This window comes from Protopterus annectens, chromosome 1.part1 (assembly GCF_019279795.1).
Source record: "Protopterus annectens isolate FY-2018-M chromosome 1.part1, PAN1.0, whole genome shotgun sequence".
Lineage (NCBI taxonomy): Eukaryota > Metazoa > Chordata > Ceratodontiformes > Protopteridae > Protopterus > Protopterus annectens.
In genome coordinates, this window is record NC_056726.1 from 1,172,559,028 (window position 1) to 1,172,586,854 (window position 27,827).

A 27,827-nucleotide genomic window follows, 5' to 3' on the forward strand; every position below is an offset into this window, starting at 1 on the left:
ACATAAATATGTAAACTGGAGTACTGCAGTAAGCATAGATGTGAGGTCTTATTGCAATAACGTGTAGAAGTCCCCAGGTCCCTATACAGTGTATGTACAAATGAGTCATGGATACCAGACACATATATAACCTGTAATGAATAATAAATCACTAAATAAATCACAAAATAAGCAATGTGTGGGGAAGCCAATCCAATCTACCTACCGGTATACCCCTTTAAGCACTGCAACCTTAGGTAATCAGGTGTGCCCATAGCTTAGCCTCTTCAAACCCGGCCAATCATGGAAAAGTGCGAGTAATTGATCATATTTAAACCACACAGGCAGGAATATGGTCCATAACTGGTTGTAGCTTCCAACTGCAGACTGAATGGCTGGTGTGGGTGAAGGCACTAGTTTTAGAGCGCAGCACTGGGGCATCCAGGAATCAAAACTCATTGTATGGCTCCTGGTAAAACACCATGAGGAGAGACTACTGCAGGGCCAGTACCAGGGCTCACAGTATAAAATGGAGGCCTGGGACAGTCTCGCCTGTGACGTCCCCAGTGCCACAGGTATCCCCCAGACTGGTGAGCAGGTCAGACACCACCATGCTGACTTGAAGCAGTGGAGGGGGGGATGTACTGGAGCAGTGGATCCAGGAGCCTCGGCAGATGGCTAATACCCCAGTACTGAGTAAGTACTAATTCCACTAAGTGGTTAAGAATTGCCTTTCTTGTGTATACTATGGATAGGTATGGCTAAATATCACTGTATTCCTCCGACAGCTACAGATGAGTGGGTTGCAAACCAGCAAGCCATGATGCTAGGTTGCAAAGGCTGAGTCGCAAGGCAAGTTAGTATTTCTCTGCATGTACTGTCATAACAAATAAATATAAGAGCCTTAGAAAGTGTCATACCAGTAGGAATAAATGTGTAATATTCTGTGAATAAAGGTATAACCCCTGGAGTACTTCTGTTTACACTTCTTTCATTATATGAAGTTGAACTGTTGCATACTATAAATAGTACTGTTGTATTAAGCAGTGTTATCCATGCTGTAGTATGCAGATAAAATGTGTATTAAGTTTTGTATAACAATGTTGGAAGTGCCAGGAGGTCATTCATATTGTGCAAGTGAGGGAGACGTAGATAGAAAACAGTAGAAAGCTTCACATTAATTCCCTGACGGCACAGTGTACTCTGATGTTAACTATTATTTTGTTGTCACACACAGCAAAGGTTTGAATCCCAGGAGTGCTAGTAAGTTGTATGCATAATCATACCCCACAACTGTACAGATTTTGTTACAATGTTCAGATAGAAAGCTGTAAGTATAATTACACCCAACTGTACAGAATGTGCTAGAATGTTTAGATATACAGTTGTATGCATATTCATACCCCACAATTGTTCCAGCCTGTCCAGCATGTCCAGATAAATGGCCCATATCACCGGCCTGGTACCCTGTTCCCCTGAAAAAGCAGTGTGATGATCCCAGAAATGTAGGCAACTGTTAATGACATTATAACTGATAGTCAAACGTGTACATAGTGATTGAATGTATATGAAAACAAACCTGTCATTCTAGCACCTCACCCAAAATGTATGACAGCAATACTCAACATATGTTGCATTAACACCTACATCTTGTCTTGCCTGTATGTAAGACACAGGTCATGTATATAATAATCTATAAACATACCAGTGTACAATATAAGGCCATTGGGTAGTGTGATAATACATGTAAGGGAAAGATCACTGCAGTGACTAAGAATGTTGTGAAAACTACAAGGATGTATTAGTTGTTAATTGAACTCTCTCTCAACCCTACCATATGTGCGAAATAATCCAGTGATACTCCTCAACTGGTATGTGTACACTCCAAATATTTGTTGGGACATATGTCCTAATGGTTTATACATATTCACATTTGTTTCTATGCATGTGCCATGTTAAAATACACCCATATTGGTGGCCTGTTGCCATCAATGAAACCTGCATGCTCTTGTAATGGCCACTGTTGTTCCATATATGCATGTGTTCTGCTTGCTCTGTAACTGTGTTAAATCTGGTGTTTTGGATTAATGAGAATGCCTATGCATGCTGTTATAACTAATCCTGAATGCTGTTGACTGTTACTAACCAATATCTGTCATAAACCTGCTACAACATAGCTCATATGGGAAGGCCGGTCCCAGCAGACCCACCTGTCCCACCTCAGCTGGCCATGGCTCCGGGCACCAGCACATCTGGGGCCCAGCCTGGAACCTCCTCCTCTGTGGGCCCTGCACTACCTTCGGGTGGAACCACTGCAGGGGATGGGGCTTGCCCCCCTGGGAGCAGCTGCGGAAAGGAACCTGTCACCCATCAACATGTCTGGACCATGGTGCGTAGGGAGCCATGGTGCGTAGGGAGCTTGATCTGGAGTTTCCAGACTGGCTACACCAGCTTGAGGGCAGAGTGGTGCAATTAGAGGATGAGCCTGCACCTCCTACACAGCCCCCAGCACAGTCACCTTTGGGGCCGTGAAGGTGTAGTGGTGACTGCCCATGGGTGGGGACCTCAGTCCCACTGTTCATATTTGGGGGCTCATGGGATTGTGACCTCCAAACACCCCTCCCCGTCCAAGGTGTTTACCCCCCACATGTGTCATATACCGCCCTTGTATGCGTCTTGTTTGTCTTGTCTGTTAACCTATCCAACCTACCTCCCCAATTATAACTTCTACCCCTCCCCAACATCCCACTCTCACCTGAAAAAAAAGGGCAATTTGTTCCCACAAAAACATCACACCCCATACATATACATAGCTGTCCACTTCACACACGTGTCCACTGGACACATGTAATCTGGTCTAATTGGCATCACAACAAATTTATGTTGTCCTCACCCCTCTCCCAGGGGTTTGAGGCTCCAAATCTGCCTCCAAATTTAGTGTATATACACAGCAGTTGCTGTAGAAGAAATGGGCAGCTATGGACCTTTCCTATACCCTTCCTGCACATGCCTAGCTATTTCCCCTACTGTCTTACCCTCTTTGTGCCCCTTTTTCACCACTTTATCAACCCTTTTTTCTTTTCTTTTAAAGAAATTAGCACAGGGGTAATCAGGAGTTTGTTTGCACAGGGGTAAGCTATGCCTACACAGGTTAAACAATTTAAAAGCTAACAGAGTATGAGAAACTGTAACCAGAGGTTAGCAGTGCTTAGCTCCTCACAAACCTGTGTACAAATGCTTTAAAGTGCTTTAATCGCTCTGTATCCAGCAGCCCGTGTTCTGCCCAGCAACAAAATAAATAGTCTCTGCAAGGCTCAAACCCAGGACCCTGCACGCCATACACAAAGTGCTTTACCACTAAGCCATGACAGACACAAAGACATTCAATGCTTTCAGAAACATATCATCCAGTCCTGTCATGCAACAGTACAGAGAATGTATACTAACACCTAGATGTTGGTGTGTGTAACGATACTGATAGCTAAACAGATACAACATATCTGTATATGTATATATATATATATATATATATATATATATATATATATATATATATATATATATATATATATATATATATATATATATTCCTATCACTATATACATATATACCAATATATATGCACATATAGACATGCATATGCCTAAATCGACACATATATGTGTCTACACCTATATGTCTACATATACACAGCACGTTATATATGTGTACACAGATATATATCTATGTAGGTATATATGGAGATGGTTATATATATGTTAGCATTTATATATATATATATATATATATATATATATATATATATATATATGTATGGCCATACATCTGTAGATAGCAGTGGCAGATTAACAAATACACATATGTTCACATGCACCGTAAATGGGGTTGAGAGGTCCCACACACTATACGTCTCGTACAAATAGGCACCCCCCCCCCACAGCCAAACACGTGCACCTTGCAATACACTACCAAGTACATTCTTCCTCCCACAGGACATGTAATATGTGGAAGCCATCAACATCCCCAGGATACAGATACACAGACACATATATGCAGATACAGATATACATGTGACTACACATACACACGCAGATATATGGACAGTATGACACATATGTAGAAGGTGCACACAATATGGAACAGCCACTATGCCTACATTTAACACCTGAACAACTGGATACTGTATGGGCCACCCATACAAATGTCAATCGTTGCCTGCAACATATACCCATAGAAAGGTCATAGGAAAGACACCACACACAGGTTTGCAGAAATGGGAAACCTTTAATTGTGTGCTATTACAGTTCTACATGCCATGTCATATAGCTGTTCAGACACTGACAACCATATAAACAGAGAATTGCAACTGTGAAACAGTTAAACTAATACAGTAGTCTGGAAAGGTTCACAACTGTTGCTGTCCAGGTCACGCCCTTCAAATTGTACATTAGTGAAAACAGACTAGGTCACAGGATACCAAACAATCAACAGTATGTACTGCAGGTGTGTAGTTCAGCAGCCTCTATCTACACTCTGTACAAACTCAGTAGGTGGTAAAGACATTATGTGATCACATGAGTTGTAACTGGTACATAACAAGTCATAACTGACACCATCATGAGCACACCGACAAACAGAACAGTCTGTATGGCAGGAGTTAGTAGGCTTGCAGTACCCCAGTTCATGTAAGTAATGTCAATATAGGTGAAGTATACGGTACTGTACATCCAGATACCTTGCGGCAGCTCACCCCTGATACCTCCACACATTGTAACACTCTAGGTCATTTATGGTGCTCCCCACCTAGACTCCATAATACAGGCCCATACATCACTGTTACATATACTGGCCTTTGGAGTGCATAAGGGCACACATGTATTGTGTAGGTGACGCCCACACATATATGGCCCCAGCCCCACTGTATGTGTGGAGGATACAACATCAGTGGACTGATGGCAGCAATGGCAGTGTGATATTCTCACAGTCCACTACAGAACAACCCCCAACAGCATGACATATGTGCAAAGCTTGGTATGCAGATGGAGGACAGATGCTGGAACACAGGCACATATGTGGAACAGTGTTGCCATACACTAAGCAAGGTGCTGGTGTTACAGGGTAGTCTGCAACATACCCTTAGTCAGGGAATTGATGTTACAATCAGAAATGGATGTAGCCATGTACTGATAGCACTCAACACACACACTGCCAGTGTAATATCTGACACAGGACCTGTATAGTGGACGGACAACACATGACAGGCATACCTCTGTCCAGCAAGAGGATAGGCCCACAGTAGTGAGCTATGCAGACAGACTGCATTCCAAGGTGAACTAGTATGTATACACACACACACGCACACACACACACACACACACACACACACACACACACACACACACACACACACACACACACACACACACACCCTGTAACACCAGTACTACACGAAGCATATCACAACTCTACTCACAGTCTGTCTGTAGTTCCTGATCCTCCTACAAATATGTGGCTGCCCTGAGTGTGCAGGTTCTCCTGTAAGTGGTATTGCTACCTGCTGTCTGTAACACTGATGGCCACACACAGGAAAAATGTCCATCACACAGGAAATGTAAGGGGACCACGCCCACATGATGTATGGATTCATAGTGGGTGGTTGTCATGGCGGTGGTAATTGGAAGTACTACACATGTGTAATCATATAAATATAGCTATCTGGATAAGTATATGTACATATATTTCCACCATATGTCCTGTACATGGAGTGTAGCCCTACCCCAGCCCCTATAGTCCCAAAGTCATAGAGCAAGGGGATGTCAGGTATGTATAGCAGGTATATTACTAGACTATTGCTACTGTCATTAGGATTGCTTTCACAGACATGGTGTGTGTGGAAGGTCACATCTGCTTATAACATGTGTGCCATTGGCTACTGACAGACATCCTAAGGAAATCATTGTAAAGTACTGCCGCTAGCATGTAATGCCTCTGTGGAGTGCAGCAGAGATATTGGCCAATATATGTGGAACTTCGGACACACAATGTACAGTCCAGATGTATACACATAATCCCTTAGTGCATAACATGTGTACCAGGCCTGACAATATGGATGTAGACAGCCATGTAGATGGGTATAACATGTAACGACTGGTATACATATGCCACCATAGGTTTTGGATTCACACACTCCTGTTTGGACTGACACATAATAACTGCTGGTACAGGGGTGCCATTGACACATACTACCCACTAGATATTGACATACATCTGTACAGCATCCCACTGCTCTGTGTGACATACATGACATTTAAGGGAGGCCTGGCAGCGGTACATCTGGCAAGTATCTGCACATGACATCTCACTGGGTAAGTACACTAAGTTGCTAGGCATATAACAATGCATTGTGCAGGCTACAGGCAGACTGGCACAACACTGGCCTACATCTCATATGGGGAAATGCACATGTACCTGCATATATAGCAGGCTCAACAGCCATGTCACAGCACAGGGTATGATACACCTGTGTGAAAGTGCATAACCACAATTAATGTGAACACAGCCTCAGCCACATATGGTATGCTAGCATAATATTACAGTATATGAACTATCTGTTCTACACCATCCTGATATGTGCCACTCACAGAATGACCCTACATATACTGGGCTGCTACACAGTTTGGTCTGATGGCTGTCTGTGGTATGGGACATGTGTGTGCATGGCTCTACAAACATGTATGCCAAAACTGTACCATACAGTGTGGCAGCATGTAACATCAGATAGACGGGGAGCTAGAACAATGACACCCACCACAGTCTGTACACAGGCTAAGGTACATATTAACAATGCACACACTGCCGGCATTCACCATCCCTACACAGACTTCAGTACTGTACAAACATCCACAGAATGTCCAGGTTATATCATGAAATATAACCCCTAGTGTACATGACATGTGTAGCAATCTGACATATCAATGGCTTGTTATCAGATATGATGACACTATTTATGATGTACAGCACATATGCACCACTTCATGCACGACATATGTACAAAGGTTGACAGAGGTGTGGCTGACTAGCACATACACAGGGCCAGTGTAGACTTGTTGCTGTGATAACCTCATAAATTTACCATTGATACTGGATTTGTTGCAACATATGTCCTATGAGGGATATGACGTCAGTAACTGTCACGGCCTTCACCATCTACAGACTGCAATCCTCACACTACCTTCTGCATTCAGCAGATAGATGCACTGTGGCTAGCACATGAGTCCAAAGGCACAACACTGACCAGTCTGCAGATGACCGTGCAGATGGGGATTCCTCATATACATGGAACCGACATGGCAGGTATTGTGACATGTACGACAGGCATATCCAGTCAAACAATGTTAAACCAACATTACTCCAAATGCAGTATAGCAGCACTTACAGTCTGTAGTCAGGTCAGGCACATCCCCCTCCTGTTTGTTGCCCTCTTTCCACAGTGTATGTTGTTAGAGGTAAATCCCCAGTCCATCTGAGATGCTGTTTGCCAAACAACAGATCTAGTTCCTGCTCACAGTGACAGAAACAGGCTAAAAAGCATTGTTTTCTATTCAGTCAGACACACACACTCACAGTAGGCAAATCTGGGGTTAGAACATCTACCTATCTACTTCATCACGCTACAGCAGTATGCAGTTACAGGACGCACTACGGAGATTACTGGGTTATGACTTTCCCAGAGGTGTATTTCTAGGTGACTGACATCAGCAACCTTGCCAAAGTTGAGTATATGAATTGTACGGAGTGTGAGTAGCTTAAAAAACATTGCTGTCGACTCAGTCATACACACACACATACACACACCCACAGTTGCCAGGTCTGAGGTTAGAACACCTATCTAACTACTTTATCACACTACAGCAGTGCACAGTTACAGGACATGCTACAGAAATTTCTGGGCTAGCAATTTCCCAGAGGTGTATTTCTAGGTGAGTGACATCAGCAGCCTTGCCAAAGTTGAGTATATGAATTGTACGGAGTGTGAGTAGCCTGAAAAGCATTGCTCTCTACTCAGTCAGACAAACACACACAGACTCATACACAAACAGGTGCTAGGTCTGGGGTTAGAACACCTATCTAACTACGTTATCACACTACAGCAGTATGCAATTACAGGAAGCGCTAAAGAGATTATTGGGCTATAATTTTCCCAGAGGTGTATTTCTAGGTGAGTGACATCAGCAGCCTTACCAAGGTTGAGTATATGAATTGTACGGAGTGTGAGTAGCCTAAAAAGCATTGTTCTCTACTTAGTCAGAGACACACACACAGATTCACACACAAACACAGTTGCCAGGTCTGGGGTAAGAACACCTTCCTAACTACTTCATCACATGACAGCAGTACACAGTTACAGGACGTGCTACGGAGATGACTGGGTTATGATTTCCCCAGAGGTGTATTTCTAGGTGGGTGACATCAGCAGTCTTGCCAAAGTTGAGTATATGAAGAGTGTGAGTAGCCTAAAAAGCATTTTTCTCTACACAGTCAGAGACAGACAGACATGCATACTCACACAATTGCCAGGGCTAGGGTTAGAACTTATACCTAACTAGTTTATCACTACAGCAGTACGCACTTATGGGACGTGCCATGGAGATTACTGAGCTACATCTCTTAAGGTATATTTCACATTGGATGATCTCAGCAGGCTTGTCATAATACTGCTATGGGGAGGGCAGTGTGTGCATGGGCCATACCCCAATCATGTAGGGGTTGACATGCCACATGCGGGCACACACGGGGTCATATGTCACAGGTACGTGTATACAGCTACTAGATGGCTACTTCCTTGTACAGTCATGTTGCACAGCTGGCATGTGCACCACACAGTCTGTCATGCTGACAGGTACTGGTGGCTAGTATCTGCAGTGAGTGACATCCGAACCTCATGTGTTTGGGGCCCTTTGGCTGTGTGCTGGGTGGGACAAGCCTGGCTGGCTCCTTGCCACGGTCACCCTCTTCCACATATCTATGCCCGTCTACCTTTGGCTTATTATAGTCTGTTGTCCTTACATATATGTCTGTATTCCTATCCATTGTGTGTGCAAGGCAGGAGTGGTACATACTAACATGTGTCTGCACTGAGAACTGTGACTGCTAGATATGTCTGGTCCACTGGTGTTTGCAGACATGGCCTTCACTGTTGTTGGGTATATGAACCTTCCTGACTGGCATGTGTGGCTCTTATGGACACACATGTCACTCAGCCCATTTCCTGCAGTGGGTTTTGTCACCCTGTGTAGTACTGACTACTATGGTGACTCCAGTATGTGTTACAGATGTCATGGTGCCACTATGGGTGTCTACTGTCTGCTGCCTTAACATTCGGCCACCCAATTCCCTTGCATGCTCACATCCATACCATAGTTACAGGTAACAACACATTCTACTCCATTTGGCAATTGGTAAGTTGACTGACTTATCTTGAGGGTGTACCAGACTTGAGGATGGTGCTGGAGGGCTGCCTATGTAGGATACACATAGTACACTCCCTATACATGGTTGGGCACAGGTAGTGTAAGGTTTGGCATCCCTTTTACTGTCTGTGCGAGTCAGAGAGAGGTGTCATTCCCTGGGTCCCTACTGTGTCAATGCATATGCTATGTGTTGCCTCTTTGCCAAGGCCAGGGCCTACTGGGCATGCTTCCTTCTGCCTACTGAGGCAGGCTCAGGTTGTTCCTCCTCCGAGTCACTCTGTGCCTGTACTGGCCTTGGCATTGGTGGGGGGCTGTGTGGCCCTGCCCCATGTTGTTCCTGCTGCAGCTATTTCTGCAGGATCACATTGCGTAGCATAGCACATACCATAACAATGTTTGTACATGTAGCTGGTGAATACTGCAAGGCTCCACCGGATGTGTCCAGACACCAGAACTGTGACCTGAGCATCCCAAACACATGCTCTATTATATGTCTGGCCTATGCGTGTGCCTCATTATGGCGTTGTTCAGGTGTGTGTGCATATCTGATGGGTGTCATCAACCATGGTTCCAGTGGGTATCCGGCATCCCCCACTAGGTAACCGTAGGGGATGTCCACATTGGCAAATCTGTGGTACAGCTGCGTCAGATGCCATATGTGTGAATCGTCACTGCTTCCAGGGCAGCCAGCACACACATTCATTATAATGTCCTGGGCATCACATATGACCTGGCAGTTGATGGAGGGGATGCCCCTGTGGTTGATGTAAACCCTACCCTGCTCACCGGGTGGTACGTTGATGCATAAGTGCGTGCAGTCTATAGCACCCACTCCCCCAGGGTATTCTGCTATTTGGTGGAAGAGACGTATATTGCTGGTCAACACCTCACGTGTGTTGAGGAAATATACGTGCTCACTGGCATGTACTCACATGGCATCCAGGAACTGGTGGAATACTCTGAATGCTGATGCCTGTGAGATGCCCCTGATATCCCCAGTTGTGCTTTGGAAGGTACCTGTGGCTAGTATATGTAGGCCTACACATACCTTGGTATCGACTGGGATGGGTTCCCCTCAGCCAGTTTGGTGTGTCAGGTGTGGCCGGCTCAGCTCAACAATTTGCTGTAGGAGGTCTCTGTCCACCCTATAGTGCTCCACTATCTCCAGCTCATGTAGCCCCTGGTAGGTTACCCTGGGTCTGTACACTCTTCTCTGTCTCTTCACTGTAGGTTGTTCGGCAGCATTCACATCCTCACCACCCTCAGCCTCTTGCACATGTTGTACTATGTTGCCTGCTGCAGCTCTTCTCATTTTGTAGGTTTGTTTGTTAAAATTTCCCCACTTGTATACACTGGGGGTGTAGAGTGTGGAACAACCAGGGGGGAAGGTGTTTGCTTAGTTTACAGTAGTGTTCTGTACTGGGCTGGTCTGCTGCCTGTGTAATTAGCTGATGCTGATACATTTCACCTGTCAGCTCAGCTAGTTCTCCTTGATTACCTTCCTACTGCTGTTTTCCCTTCCCATTGCCTCCCTGTTCAAATGTGCACAGAGCTGCTATTTCCTGGTTTAACTTCTTTTTTCTTCCTGTACAGCTGAGTGTGCGGCATGCACACCCGCTTACACTTTGTAAAGAGTGCTAGGCAGGTTTAGACACACCTCTAGCTTAGCTGTGCTAAGCTAGGAGAAATCCCGAGCCACAGGGCTCCATTCCACTTACAGTATGCCTGACACCCCCCCCCCCATGATTCACTATCCTTCACCTCATTTGCATAGGATTACCTGCTAATGCATAGTTACATGTCTCACACTGAGCCTCCCCCCTTAGCAACCATTACTCACTAGCCAGGTTGTCTTCTGCCTACCATTGACTTGCATGGTAGACTACTGCTTTTAGTTAGAGTGCTTATTTTAGGTTTATTTTATTATTTCCCCCCGATCCCATTTGCACGCCTCTGCCCTATGTTTCAACGGACGTGATCAACGGACATTTCATGAAAGTTATATTTTGTACATTTGGCATTGTTTGCAATGCCAATGGCCTTCTACTTGGCCATTGGCATGCTTCCTCAATGGTATGCAGCCTTTATTTGGAGATGTCATAGCTCTGTTTTGCAGTTTGCAGTACCGTACTCAGTTACTAACCGAGTACATTTCTGCATATTATGCAAGTCCTGCACGCCCTGTTTCCTGCTTCTTGGATGGCAAATTTACCTCATTTGCATGGTTTTCACCTGCAAATGGGGTGATTTGCATATGGGGGCTGGGGACGTGTAGCACTAGTGCTACAGTGCTCGTGCACATCAGACATGCACGTACGTGAATTGCTCAGCCGCCATATTGGCAAAGTTTCATCTAACACTAATCATGCACACCGTGCAAGCTTTTCAGAATCCGGGGGTATGTTTCTGTTGTGAGGGCTTTCATCATTTAATGATTGTGACAAGATACAGTGTAACCAGTGTGGGGAGAAAGGGCATACAGCAAGACAATTGGTGGCTTAATGTAGGTTGTGTAATAAAAGGGACACTTTTGGATGAACTCTCAAGAGCAAACAGTAAATAATTAAAAATAATGGGAAATGGAAGAAAACTTGTATAAAGAAGGACAGCAAGAGGCTGGGAAGAGGAGAAGAAGAAACTGCAGACGAAAAAAAATGGAGGGGGGAAGGATGCGAGAGATTACATGCAGGAAGAGAAGTCAGGAGAAGGGACTGACATTAATATTTTTTGAGGTTCTAGTGAAAAACCTGATTATAAGGATCAAAGATTATTTGTACATAAACCCAGGAAAATATTCAGTAGGGGAAAGAGTAAAAATAGGAAAATGAAAATTTAAAAATATTTCCCCTAAACTTAAAAAGAAGGAAATGCAAGAATTTTAGAGTACTTTCAGTAAATGTGAGCAGCATTATTAATACTGTACGAAGGACACGGATACTAGAATAGTGTGCTAAATGTGATGATGTTATTCTGTTAGAGGAAAAGTGAAGAAAGACTGCAAAAAGAAAACGTGTTGGGTGGAAAAGTAATATGGAACTTAGGAAGTGAAAGTTGTTATGCCGTGGCTGTGCTTCGTACAAAAAACAGAGAGAATATTACTTGTAACATTGGTAAGGATCGGAAGGTTAACTACTGTGGATGTAAGGTGAACAGAACATGTTTATAGAATTACAGCATTATATTCATAAATAACTGGCAAGGAATGAAATAAAGAATCTGTTTCATCAAATATTAGACTGTGGTGGTTAATATGAAAAGTATAGTTGCAGAGGACTTTGTGATTTAAAGGGAAGACATACTAAGAATGGGAAAGATGTAGAAAAATACAGGTAGTATTCAAATGTGGTAAATTAGCTGTATGGTACAAAAGTCAATGAGCTTATAGAAAGGGTGTACTTGGATCTGAAATTGATTATTCTGTATTATTGGAAAGCTTGGGGCAGCAGATGTTGATACAGTTGTGAAGGGTTTTCAGACCATTTAGCAATATGGATGGAGGTGTTGGAAGAAAGGGAGTGTATTAAAATAAGAAAGGGAGTAAAATGACTATTTGAGAAATTATAGGAAGAAATTGGAGACTGGATTAGTGTACAGTTTAGAAGGATCTTATAACCATGAATGACTTCTACGAAAACTGGTCTAAGTGGTGGATTGAGCTTAAAAGAAGTATAAGAAGTTTTTTTCAGTGGCAGGATGACTAAGAAAGGAAGAAAAGGTGAAGCATGGGAAAATGTCTAGAAATGTATTAGAGAATTTACAGAATAATAAGATGAAATAGAGAATGCTACCCTTCAAAGGCTCCAGCCAAAAAACAGGAATACTTAGAAAAACAGTTAGATGGAAGCCACCACAACGTAGGAATAAAAATAAGGTTGATTTATTTAGATAACGAGCGCTTTCACGTGCATCCAAAGCACGCTTCCTCAGGTTTACACAACTTCATTGCTTTGAGTAGCTTTTATATGCTACGAAATTATTTAACAAGCAATCTAATTCAATTAATCAATAAAAGCATTCATCAATTAAGCTTACTAAAATCTAGTGCAAAAATACAACAATTTAAAACAGTTTAGAAGCAAAAACAGATGAAATAAAAATAAAAATAAAATGCATGTGTATTAGTTCCTTAAACATGAACCAATACTATCAAAATGTATTCTATTATATGATATATAGTAAAGCCATCTAAGACCTCTAAAATAAATCAGAAAATATATATAAAGGAGGTCAGTACAAAAACTATCTGAGCAAACTTACATATCAAATATGTTATTTAGGGTGTATTACATAAATTATGCATAAAAATACATATTATATTTCATCTTTCAGAACAATACTAAAACAGTATTAAGTCTGTTTGTACATTTCATATACAATTAGCTGCTTTCAATCACGTGCAGTTAAGACAGGTTTGATACTGATAGATTGATTTAAACCTGGTTCAATATGTGCCATTAATCTCCAGATCCATTTTAATTCATCCTATCTCCTCCCCTTTTGTTGATAATAGGCCTCAACAAAAGGGGAGGAGATAGGATGAATTACTTAGAAACTGTGGAATTAAAATGGATCTGGAGATTAATGGCACATACTGAACCAGGTTTAAACTTAACTGCACGTGATTGAAAGCAGCTAATGGTATATGAAATGTACAAACAGACTTAATACTGTTTTAGTATTGTTCTGAAAGATGAAATATAATATGTATTTTTATGCATAATTTATGTAATACACCCTAAATAACATATTTGATATGTAAGTTTGCTCAGATAGTTTTTGTACTGACCTCCTTTATATATATTTTCTGATTTATTTTAGAGGTCTTAGATGGCTTTACTATATATCATATAATAGATTACATTTTGATAGTATTGGTTCATGTTTAAGGAACTAATACACATGCATTTTATTTTTATTTTTATTTCATCTGTTTTTGCTTCTAAACTGTTTTTAAACTGTTGTATTTTTGCACTAGATTTTAGTAAGCTTAATTGATTAATGCTTTTATTGATTAATTGAATTAGATTGCTTGTTAAATAATTTGGTAGCATATAAAAGCTACTCAAAGCAATGAAGTTGTGTAAACCTGAGGAAGCGTGCTTTGGATGCACGTGAAAGCGCTCGTTATCTAAATAAATCAACCTTATTTTTATTCCTACGTTGTGGTGGCTTCCATCTAGCTGTTTTTCTAAGAATTTACAGAATAATAAAACAGAGTATTATGATATAGAAAAATAAATATATATCAAAGAAATCAAAAGAAAATAAAGAATTACTGTTTCAACAGAGACATTATTGAGAAGGGATAAGGGAGGAGGTATCTGCAGATCTGGGTAAAATAGTAAAGAGGATATTAGTATAATGAGAGAAATGAAAAATGTAAAATGAAAGGCAGAAAGGACACAAAAGCAACAAACTGTCCACAATTTGTAAAGTTTGCAGAATCTGATGCATTGCTCCAATATTAGCACAAAAGTTGTGAATAAGCTTGTAATATGTAAATATGACTCAGTGAACTTAAAGTATCCTGGCACTTGACAGACTTTCTCAGTAGTAATGGCGCACTGTATATCAGCTGCAGTTACTCTGTAAGTCATGAAAAATGCCTTTTCAAAGCATAATGTACATTAACAAAGCTTTGGAAATACTATAACAAGCTAACCTGACTGACATTCATGAATACACAACTGTAACACAATCTCTACAGTAAACTAAGAGACAACTACGGAATATCTCCTTAAGTCCGTTATCATTAAAATATACTAGCCGTCACTTTTGGATTCTGATGGAATCTGTAAAATTTCTAATAAAAAATGAATAAAGGTGAAAGTCAATCATGGCAACATCAACACAGCTAACACTAGCTAACAATGGTTGCAAGACTTGTGAGGAACACAGGTAATACATGCACCCAAGGAAATAGGGAGGTAGAAAAACAGACAAGGTGTATGGGCAAAGAAGAAGGACACACAAAAGGTATGTTGGAACAGAAAAATCTGAGGGACAATCAGAGGGATGTTGCCATTTTTTTTTTGGTGGGAATAGGCTCCATTTTTTTTTAAGAATAGAAGTAAAGCTAATGACAGGGAAGGAAGAGGAGTAAGTCATCACAGGAGGTACACCTATATAACAAATATCACAACACATGATGGACAAAGGTTAGAAATAAACATTAAGGCCAGGTAAGTTCCACAGAAGACACACTGTACAATGGGCAATGTAAAGTTGACAAAGGGTGGGGATACATGCCAGCCATGGTGAATTGTCGAAATACATATGTACCTATACATTATTACATTACGACATGGAATGCTTTTGATTCTCTTCATTTTACTCACCTAGGATCATTTGTTTGTGTGTTTCAGTAAAGGATATTCCATTTTTAATTCAACTGTGGACTACTCATCTTGTGTATCTGAATAAGACAATGAGGCTTGGGTGTTCGTTTAAGTAGTTTATTAAACACAAACACATCAGGATGGATAGCGGGAACATTAAACTTTGACCGACTACTACACACATGCATGCTTTCACTCTGGCTGCCCACTCAAAATGGCATTCTTGCTTACACATGCTCAGTACTTATATGCATGGGGGCACTGACTGGAATGCTTCTTAAAGGTACATGATACACTCTGATCTTCATCCTCCCTCTTTACTAAGCTGTCTCACATTAACAATGACATTTGAACAGGCATGCAGATTATACAGACAATAATAAACAAAACAACATTCATGTCCAAGTTGCCCTGTATCTGGAACTACGTCTGAAAATACGAACTGATCTCATAATGTAATAGGACTGGATTTAGCAACAGAGACAGTCACTGGGGAATGTTCTACTTCAGGATTTTTAGGGATATTCTCAGGTGCAGGGATAGCTGACAGACTATCCTCCGGAACAGGAACATTAGACAAGTCACTCTGAGAATTAGTCTTTATAACAGGCAAGATGCTGTAACACTGGCTTGGACACTGGTAGTAAATGCTTTTGATTCCTCCTAAATTCCAATTCCTGCAATTCCACAATGTACAGTCTTGGTTCTTTGCACATACTTTTTACAAATCCAATCTGATCAAAACCTTTTGTTGTCTACATCCTCACTATCTCCCCTTCTTTTAATGGGCTGAGAGGTTTGCTGGTCTTATCATAGTAGGACTTCTGGGACAAAGACTTTTTCAGGAGTTGGGCTTTTACTACTTTGTTGTTCTTAGCACATGGAACCAATAAGCTGTTACTGATCAGCAATCTGGTTCTGGTTTGTCTTGAAATAAGTCTCTGGGCAGGTGAACCAAGTAGATTATCATGATGAATGTTTCTGAGATTAAACAAGTTTAGAAAAACACTGGTATTGTCACGTCTGGATCTGTCTAACGGCTGTTTTGCACTTTGAACTGCACGTTCAAACAAGCCATTTGACTGTGGGTATTCAGGACTACTTGTCATACCTCTCAACCATACTGAATTCCTCGGTATTTACTGGTTTCAAGGGCAAAATAATGGGGCGCCATGAATTCCTGAGTGGCCCTTTCAATTTCCAAATTTTTAATTTCCCATTTTTTTTATCTAATGTTGTTGCTGACATCATTACGTGTGAGCATGCGCGATGATGTCAGCTTCGTGAGGCAGACTGCCAGCCTGTTGTAAATTAGCATTCGGCTGAGTGGTGGGCTCAGGCTGTGTCTGTACTCTCTCTTTCTCTGTTTACCTAGTCTATGTTTGCAGTTAATATGTGGTATGGTGGTTGTGAACTAATTGTTGTGGTTGAACATACTGATCTGAACAGTTTTGGATTTCTATGGCAGCAGGCAGCAGGCCGAGATGGGTGGGCAACAGCAGCAGATGGATGGGCAACAGCAGCAGCAGCACAAAGCAGCAACCAGAAGCTGTTTTACTAAATTAATATTTAAAGTAAGTAATAAGAAAGCTACCAAACTCTGAAGCAAGAGGTAGTATTAGTTGTAGTCTCAGTCTGCCTCCCAGTCCAGGAATCTCTTCCTAGTTCTAGACCCCCAGGTACAGAAGGCTCAGGACAGTCACGTAGCCAGGTCATGAGTCATGACACAGTTGCAGCATGGGACAGGTGGAGACAGGATGAGAAAATTTATCTCCAGTGGTGGCTCGACTTCCTGTAACTCCTCCAGGTAAAATAATTTAAAAAAATGTGACTACAGTACGGTACTAGATAGATTCCTTATTCAGCAGAAGGCATACCTCAGTCGGTGTTCAGTGTCCAGATTTTTGCAGAGAATGACAATGTCAAGACGGTAGATCTACACTTGACAGTACGTTATGATTCATTGTTCAATACAGGAAATTAATACAGCAATGAAGAAAGCTCTGGTCTTACATTACCTAAAGCTTATTCTCACTGCTAAATTTTACGTTGGTATACAGTGCTGTACCTTGCACTGTGCAGTTACACTGGTTGTTGCACTCGGGTTTTAATAACACAGATTTAGAGTGGGACTTGACTGAAGCTTTATTCATAACACATTTGATTATGTTAACATTTGGAGGTATTTGTTTTTTTTATCAAAGATGCTATAATTAGCCCAGCTCCAAGGCATATAAAGAAAACCCTGACTACAACCCAGGCGACCTGGGCTTGAGTAACAACTCGGGCTTCTGTTCTGAAACACTGGCAGGAGTTCACATAAAGAAAAGTGTCATGCTCTCTTTTTGAAGTCTGTATATATATTTATATTTTTTTCAGTTATTTGAAACAATCTCTGATTTCCTTTTTGAGAACAATTAACAGTTATTAGAAAGGAAAGCTGCCAGATTGTCTTGCCATAGATACGACTATACTACCTACGTTTCAAGTAATTCAGACAGAAGTCAGTTGCCAAAGACATAAAACCCAGTACGTATGAAAGTCAGTGATGAGCTTACAAACCAAGATATTTTTGTCATTTCATTTTATTATCTAAAAGTGAAAAATGTTATTTCTGTTCAGCTGCTACATAGACTCTATGAGAAAGGAACTGCCTGCCAGAAAGCAGTATGTCCTTCTGCAATTCAGCATGTCAGGGGTTTAGGATGTCACCTTAAAGCGTAACAGCTAGTCACACTATGGTGGCACCTGCATGTATGATCCTTGTCTTGGTCTCAGGTAATCCAAAGCCTAAAGGCTGTGATGTTTTTCTATCTAGAGAGACAATTCTCACCCACAAAAATGGCCATGTTCAAGGGGTATGCCCCAATTCCAGTGGCCTTGAGAAGAATGGAGGAATCAGATGTGCTGCACCTGTAGTGGCTGACCCTACCAAGCTAATTCAATCATACAAGTTGCTAAAAAATTGTTAGAATCTGAGGATTCATATGAAGCAGTATGAGAAAAAGTTAACAAGTTACTTCCAACCACAACCAAGCCAAACATGTTTCACTTAGGAAGGCCATGCATGTACCCAAGGTCCATGTCTTTGAAAATGAGTTTTAATTTTACTGGCAGTAACTCAGAAATTGACAATAATGTTAACCATATTAATCAGAGCTGTTACTTAGAAACCGTAAGATGCAAAGGATTATCTGACACAAATGTCACATTTAAAGACATACTCATCTATGGAGTGCAATCAGAAATTTCAAATAAGTAGAAGCATTAAAAAGTGACAGGATTAGATACTCAACAGTGTGCAAGATTGCTGGCCACCACAGTTAATGGGTCACATGTACCTCTCCCTTCCACAAAAGCTTTGGAATTTATTATGCACTCCTGAAGTGCATAAAAGCATTGGTTTTCACACTTCCTAATTATGGTTTTCTGTTTGTTATGCATTTCCCTAACTACATTTATAGATGCTGATGACATGCTTCCTAACAAGTTGTCTCCACCTTGGCTCCTCATCTGCTGCGATGTCCAGGGTTAGGATAGGATGAGTGCTTGACTTAACGTTAAAGATGTACCACATCATCACTATCACCCATCCGCCAGATAAGGAGGTGGGGATTTAGAGACATGTGCAGCTGAAAGTCCTTTTACATGGGCTCAGTTGAAAAGATTTCATATCATATATATTTATGTGTCTGTGTTCCTCTTAGACTGTCTCCTGTTTCTACACTGCAAAGGTAGGTGCCTAGGTGGGCATCATTACTACTACCAGAGATCCCATACATAGTTTTGATGTTATTGAGACTTAAAGAGGGGCTCAAGTAACTAAACTTTTAGTACATTTTTTATTTTTATAAAAGAAAATTTTATTTTAGTTTTATACAAGTTCATATGTTAATATAAAAACATTCAGGTGTTTATATAAATAAAATAGTTTTATTATAGTTATAATATGTGATATTTAATATTAGTGTAGAAGCAGTTAATATTATTTTTATAAAAGAAAATTGTATTTTAGATTTTCATAAGTTCAAAGTTTGATACAAGCTCAAATATTAACATAAAAAACACTACTTTTCTGTTTATTTTGTGTTTACTATTTTGTCAGTTTTTCAGTTTGCATTTAAAAGTTAGTATCCCACAATTCCATCAGAGAGGGTGGGGTTACACAATTCTATATGCAAATTTTATGTTAATCAGTGTACACATTTGTACCTATTTTTCATGGGCCTTTGTCCAGATGTTTTTGCACTGTGCACAATGGCCTCACTTAAATATTCCTAGGGATCTGTAACTAACTGGTTGATTTTTCTTAGAATAACATTGTATCATGTGATTTTAATTATGTATAAAATAAGTGTCATTAATAACAGATTTAGTTATGAGGAAGTTCTTTGGTCATAGAGCTGGCACATGACCTTGTAACAAAAATAATACATGAAAATGGATGTGAATTCCAACAAAGGCGAGCATCTATCATGCATATGTGCAAGATATATGACTTACCTACAAAGGCAGAAGGGAGATGGATATCATTGGCCTACATCAAGAAAGACACAGCATCCAACCTCCATAGGCAAATGATAAAGCAGGGCAACAATATGTTGCAAATGCATGTGTCCACCACATAGGTTGGTGTTGAAGTCAACCCAATCTACATTGAAGCAAATGGATGTCGCATGAGCAGATGACATTGCTGACATCAACAAAAATGGACATGCATAAATGACACACATAGTATTGTGCAATCATATAACAGTGATAGGTAATGTAAGCAAGCTAGGAATTGGTATCACATACACATGTACTGTCAAGCCAACATAACACAACATGTGGAAAAAAATCATCTGCATTTATATGTCACTGACACTGATTATTACTGAGAAGGGGACAGTCATGTGAGCAACATTACAGCACATTAACATGAAGTCAGTGGCTGATCTCAGTTCCAAGGTGCAATGCCGTTTCACTGTGGATTGGAATATATGCAGAGACATACATAATCATGGAATATAGACGCCATTTGCTGAAATGTGTGAATTTATGTGAATAAGGAATGGATGTGGAAATGTAACACAGGTCAAAGACAGCATACTGTAGTGTTACTGAATAAATTAACATTACCAGGGTGTATACATAAATGTGACATTGGTGGTCTATGCATTCAGTAAATGAGGACCACCCATAAATATCAGATACATTTATGTGGTAAAATATGGCATCAGCATTGACAACAAGTGCCACACAAAATGCCAGAATGCCAGTGGGAAAGCATGACAACTGTCATTGAAAACACAGGGGCAAGGACATGTCCTTCTGTTGCACATATATCACATAGCGATCCGCAAATCACACCCATACCACTGTGGCATTGGTGGAATATGGGCAGCATGTTGTTTGTGAGTTGCTGTCATATTTACTGTGGAATTGTTGCAGTAGTGGCTGCATGTTAACTGTCGAAACTCATGGACAGCTTAATGTTGAATGAAAGTCTAATGAGGTAATAAGTGTCATGCACACATTGAAACATAATGCTAAATATCACACATCTGCAGTGCACATTTGGACCTGTATCACTTAAGCATGGCAGCAATATGGTTTGCATGTTCAAGTGTGCATATACAGTCCAGTCACTGGTATGACCAACACCATGGTGGCAGCATTACATAAGTGGATCACACAGACAATACCTACGGAGCTGAGGGACTGCCCTGATAGGGATGAACATCATGAATTATCTCTCAGAATTTGTTGTTCTACCTCTTCTTCATAATCCTGTTCATTGGTGCAAAACCTGGAGATTCTTAAAAGTTGTCCTTTGATGACATGCCTGGGATGCATGCTCACTCTGCAATAAGTGGTTCCTCCAGGAATCTTTTTTGTGTAAGGATATATCAAGGCTACCATCTGTGTCTATCTGAAGTATAACATCAAAAAAGTTAATTTTTCTGCTGGAGCTATTGACTTCAAACTGTAGAAAAGATGTTGTACTGCTCAAGTAGTCTACAAACGTGGTACGTTCTTTGTGTCACTACTCCACAGAAAAAGTATGTCATCCACAAATCTCTTGTAATAGGGTATGTACAGTAGTACTTCAATCACTGATTCGTCATATTGAACACATAATTGGATACCCACTGGGCAAGAACTATATTAGAATAACTGTTGGCACATGGTGGGCCCATTGCAACTCCCCATTTCTGCAGACAGTATTTGTCATCATATGTAAAAACATTGCTCTCCAAAATTAGCTCTAATAGAGAACAAATCAAGGAAATAGTGCTGCAGTCAAAGTTATTTTCACTTCTTAAGAATTGTTGGACCACCTCAACCCCAAAATCATTGTGGATCACAGTGAAAAGGCTCTTAACATCCATCATCATCATTCTTATATAAGTTGTCTTATCCAAAGACTTGTAACAGTCAGATAATGTTCTAAGAAAGTGCAAAGTGTCGAGTCAATACAGTGACTGCTTTGGGGATTGCTAACTTCAGTTTATGTTCCACAAAAATAGAGGCAGGTTTGGTGAGCCATCCTCCACCAAAAACTATAGGGCACATTGGCGAGTTCCGATTATCCTTATGTATTTTAGGTACACCATTAGTAGTGGGTAAAAGAGGGTGTGCAATCAGTAAATAATCAAATAGTTCTTGTGAGAATGAATGTGTCATCAGTAAATCAAATAAGCTATCCTTCACTTATGTATAATTTTATTTAGTTCCCATTTGTGGATTTCAGTATAAGTTTCTCATCTTCAAGCATGTCTAACATCTAATTATGGTACATGCTGTGATGCCTGTACCCTGGCCCAGCAATCAAGGAGCCTCAATCCTCACCACTAGCACCAATAAGGGGCATCTCATATAGGAGGAAAGGATAACAAATACACACAGTAAAGTGCAATTTCCCTTAAGAGCACACAGAGATCATAGTCAGTCCGGGGCTGGTCGCTCCCTTGCTCTTCAGGTCCACAATAAGACTCCCCACTGGCACAGCTATTGGATCCAGATCTCAGTCTAGTCGGCAAGCTAAAACATCCAGCACCCTCACTGTCCAACCAGTGCTTTGCATTCCTGCCCAAGTAGCGCACACACACACACACACACACACACACACACACACACACACACACACACACACACACACACACACACACACACACACACACACACACACACACACACACACACACACACACACACTTTGAGAAGAGTTTATACAACCACACAGACATGCCTGGGGAAGGTTGGCACAGGTTCTCCAGCTGTGCCCCTTTTCCTCAAGCTATATGGTAGTACCAGCTTCCACCACCCACTAATATTTATCAGCTACTCAAAGGCCCTTAAAAGGGTGTCCAATTATTATTGTGCAATATTATTATCCAATTGGTAGTATAGCCCAGGGCTAAAGCTATTAGAGTGGCTTTGTACAATTTTTCCAAAGGCATGCAAGTACTCTAAAGAACTTAAATTATCTCTACACAAAACATCCACAGTTAAAAGGGTTTAAAATATTTAATAATAAATAATTAAAAACACAATACAATACTTTTTACTACACAGTGCTAGTCAAGAGTTCAGAGATCACAGAGAAATACTTAAAATAATTCAGTAGTACAGTTCAAACATCAAAGAAAAACACTTAGTCTAATCTTTCTAGTTTCTAGCTATTTCTAAGAGAAAATGCAAGTCTAAGATAAACTTACATATACAGCAAAGGCAGTGCTGAGTTGGATGGTCAAGACAAAAATGCGTAATGCTCTCTGATTCTCTCTGTTTTTTAAAATCACATTCCTGGTTCACATTACATCATTCTTCACATTTCCCTGGGTTCCCAGGCTAACAGAAACTACATTTGCATTCTTTACCTCTGGGCAGAAACCAGAGCAATAAAGGATATTTATGCATGCAAATTCTAGCCATTAACTCTGGCCTTAACACAATAGCAAGAATTCCTTCATCTAGACTGGCCAGAGCTGTGTTTACATCAAAGGGTCACAACATGCTTTACTTGGTCAGTAGAGTGCAATGTTGTTACATCATTTTCCAGTTCCACATGTAACACTATTTTTTCCATTTAAGACAACAAGCCTGTGGCTTACATTAATATCTACAAATGACAGAATTATCTATAAAATTATATCTAGCTAGGCTGGCAGCCTTTCTCTATCTTCACCCAATCTTCCCATATCTCCCCCCCTGGAGAACTCAAGCTAGTTTTTCAAGTGACCCTTGAGAAATGCTGCTTGATGGAGTTAGGTCTATCTGAGTATACCTTACCCCGTTCCCTGTCTTGAGAGCCCATCTGCATTGGCATTGCTAATCCCACTGTGGTGCTGCACAGACATATCATATGCTTGCAACCCCAGACTCCATCTTAACAACTTCACATTTTGCTGGCTGGCTCTGTTTAACCATGTTAGGGGTTTGTGATCTGTCATAACAGTGAATTTCCTTCCATGCGGATAAGGCTGAAGTTTCTGCAGTGCCCACACTATGGCTAGACATTTATTTTCTACAGCTGCATAGCATTCCTCCCTGGGTTGGAGCCTATGACTGAGATAAACCACTGGGTGCTCTTCTCTCTCTCTGAAGAAATCTGGATAAGTACAGACCCCATCCCATGGTTTGAAGTATCCACCTGCACAACAAATTCTTTGCTGTAATCTGGACTGGCTAACACAGGGGGTCCTCCCAAAGCTTATTTAAGCTTCTGGAATGCCTGCTCATATGCTGGGGTCCACACTACCTTATCTGGCCTGTTCTTCCTTGTCAGGTCTGTGAGGGGAGCAGCTATGGTACTATAACTGGGGACGAACTTTCTGTAGTACCCTGCTGTCCCTAAAAATGCCCTCACCTGCTTTTTAGTAACAGGTGCAGGCCATGCCTGAATGGCTTCCACTTTGGCAGGCTCTGGCCTTATCTTACCGCTCCCCACTCTATGTCCTAGGTAGGAGACCTCTGCCATACCCACGTGACATTTGCTCGGCTTAATGGTCAACCCTTCCCTCTGTAGTCTGCCCAGAACCTCCCTGACATGCTGAAGGTGCTCTGGCCAGGAATGGCTGTTGATGGCAATATCATCTAGGTAAGCAAGGGCAAACCCTCCTGCTAGGATATGATCTACCAGCCTCTGGAAAGTCGCTGGGACATTCTTCATCCCAAAGGGCATCTTTGTGAACTCATACAAGACCAAAGGAATCACAAAGGCTGACTTCTCTCTAGCACTGGGAGTCAAGGGCACCTGCCAGTAACCCTTGTTAAGATCAATGGTTGTAAGATACTTACCCCCACCCAGCTGCTCTAGAGCCTCATCTATCCTAGGCATGGGGTAAGCATCTGACTCTGTGTGACTATTCAATTTCATGTAATCCACAAAGAACCTGGTGCTGCCATCCTTCTTTGGCACCAGCACCACTGGGGAGGCCTAAGGACTGTTGGACTCTTGAATCACCCCTGGTTCCAACATCTCCTGTAATTCCTCCCTCAGAGTCTGTTTGACTCTCTCAGGCACTCTATAAGGGGCCTGCCTAATAGGCCTTTGGGGTCCTGTATCCACTTGGTGCTGCCCCAGGTGGGTGCACCCTGGTTTATCAGTGAACATGTCCCCAAATTCCTGCAACACTGCTCGGATTTCTTGAACCTGGGTAGGAGATAGCTGCTGGGACATTGCTACCCCTTCCACTGATGTGTCAGCCCGAGCCTTACCGAGGAGATCAGTCCCCAGATCTCCCTCAGACTCTTCCTGCAATCCACTGCAAATGCTCAGCACAGGGGCCTCCCTATCACGGTAAGGTTTCATCATGTTAACATGGTGCAACTTGTGCCCCTGCCTTCTGCCTAGCAGTTCCACCATGCATTTAACATCACTTACCTTTCTTTCCACCTTGTAGGGTCCCTCCCAAGCTGTTTGCAGCTTGTTGTGTCTGACAGGAATGAGAACCATTACCTGCTGCCCCACAGCATACTCTCTAGCTTGAGCATTCCTGTCATACCACACATTTTTCTGTCATTGGGCTTCTGTCAGGTTCTCCTGGGACAAGCTCATGAGTTCCCTGAGCCTTGTCTTGAGGTTTAGGATGTATGCCACAACAAACTCCTTGTGAGACTTGCACTCACCTTTCCACTAATCTCAAATTAAATCTAGAGGTCCCCTCATCCTATGCCCATACAGTAACTCAAAGGGTGAAAAACCTGTGGATTAATGGGGAACTTCTCTGTAAGCAAACAATAGATGGGGCAAATATATGTCCCACTACCTCTTAAACTGAACTGCAAATGCCCGTAGCATGGACTTGATTGTAGAGTTTAACCTCTCAACAAGACCATTAGTCTGGGGATGGTAGGGGGTGGTCTTCATGTGCTTCACCCCACAGGACTTCCACAGACAAGCCAGCAGGTCTGACATGAAATTGGTACCTCTGTCAGTCAGTATTTCTTTTGGGAAACCTCCCCTGCTGAAAATCTCTATCAAAGCATTTACCACCTTCTCTGCCTCAATGAAGGACAAAGCCACTGCCTCAGGGTATTGTGTAGCATAGTCGACTACCGCGAGGATATACTTTTTCCCTATGGAACGTGGGGTACTCAGAGGACCCACAATATCCATAGCTACCCTCTGAAATGGCTCCTCAGTCACAGGCAAAGGCATCAAAGACGGTCTCACCGTGTCTCCTGCCTTGCCTACCTTTTGGCACTGCTCACAGGTCCTGCAGTACCCTGTTACATCTCTGGAAATTCCAGGCCAGTAGAAGCTCTGCATAATATGCCTCTTTTTATGTTTTATGCCCATATGACCTGCAAAGGGAATATCATGGGCAATGGCTAGAAGCGCCAGATGGTAAGCTCTAGGCACTACCAACTTCTGTACTCTCTCACCTTCTAGCCCTCCTTCGGGGTCCAATCTCTGTATAGTAACCCTTTGTCCCAGTATGCAGATTCCCCCTTTCCTTGAGAATCAGGTGTCTCCCTAGCTACCTGCCTCAGGCCTTGCAATGTAGGGTCTGAGAGCTGAGCCTGTCTCAACTCTCTCCTGGTAACCCTTCCCAGCTCCCCTTCCACAGGAAATCTGGCATCCTCTGACAGTGGCGCCTCACTGTCAGCCTGGGTACTACAACTCACCTCTACCTTTGCAGTCACTATGTCCAAGGGACCATCAGTACCCCCAAGCAGCTGTGGCTCACCTTCAGTCTCACTGCTACAGGGTAGCTCCCTCCCTGAAGTAACCACCTCACCAGTCCTGACTGCAAGTATGCAATCTGTCTGGGTCTCCCCAGGCTACCAGACTTACCTGCTTGTAACTGCACAAGCACAGGGTACTGCACTATCAAAATCATTCCCTATCAGGACATATGCAGGTATATCCTCAAACACACCTAATTGCTGGCTTACTTTTCCACCCTCCAAGTCAAGGTGAACCCTAGCCAAATGTATTTGGAATGGGATCCCTCCTAAAGCCCTGACTGCTCAGGCAAGTAGTGCTCCTCTGTAACCATTACATGATTTACAATGGTTATATCAAAGGCTCTATCTCTCTCTTGGCAATGGCCTCTTTGCCATTCACTACAATAGGATATAGCCTCTGGTGGTAGTTTGGTACCCTTGTTGTCCCAAGACAACCTACTATTGGCATTTTGTCTTTCCAATTTGCTGGCTCCCTCACTTTTTTTTTGCCACCTTGCCTTCATGGACACCTTTATGCCACATGGCCCCACTGGTTGCATTCAAAACATTTAACCCTAGCTCCTGGACGTGTACCTGGACTACTGGCTTCCCCTGCTACTGGCAGATTCTGTTGGGGCAGTCTGTGCTGCCCACCATGGGTTCCTTTAGACTCATGAGCAGTACTGGGGGTCCCTTTCTTGTGCAGGGCTGCCCTGCTTGCCAGGTATAGGTCTCCCTTCTTCCCCAACTCATCTGAAGCAACTATTGTCTATCAGCTACAGATCCTCATGCCCTCAGGCAAAGTGCTAAGGGCTTGTTCCCTCACCAAAAGGTCTGCCAGACCTTGAAAAGTGGTGACCTGACAGCCACTCACCTACC

General features: G+C 41.9%; 1 protein-coding gene across 2 annotated transcripts in view; it reads left to right on the forward strand.

The window, feature by feature from the left end:
- EMP3 (epithelial membrane protein 3) overlaps positions 1 to 27,827 on the forward strand; it is a 228,941-nt gene that overhangs the window by 97,559 nt on the left and 103,555 nt on the right. The window lies entirely within an intron of this gene.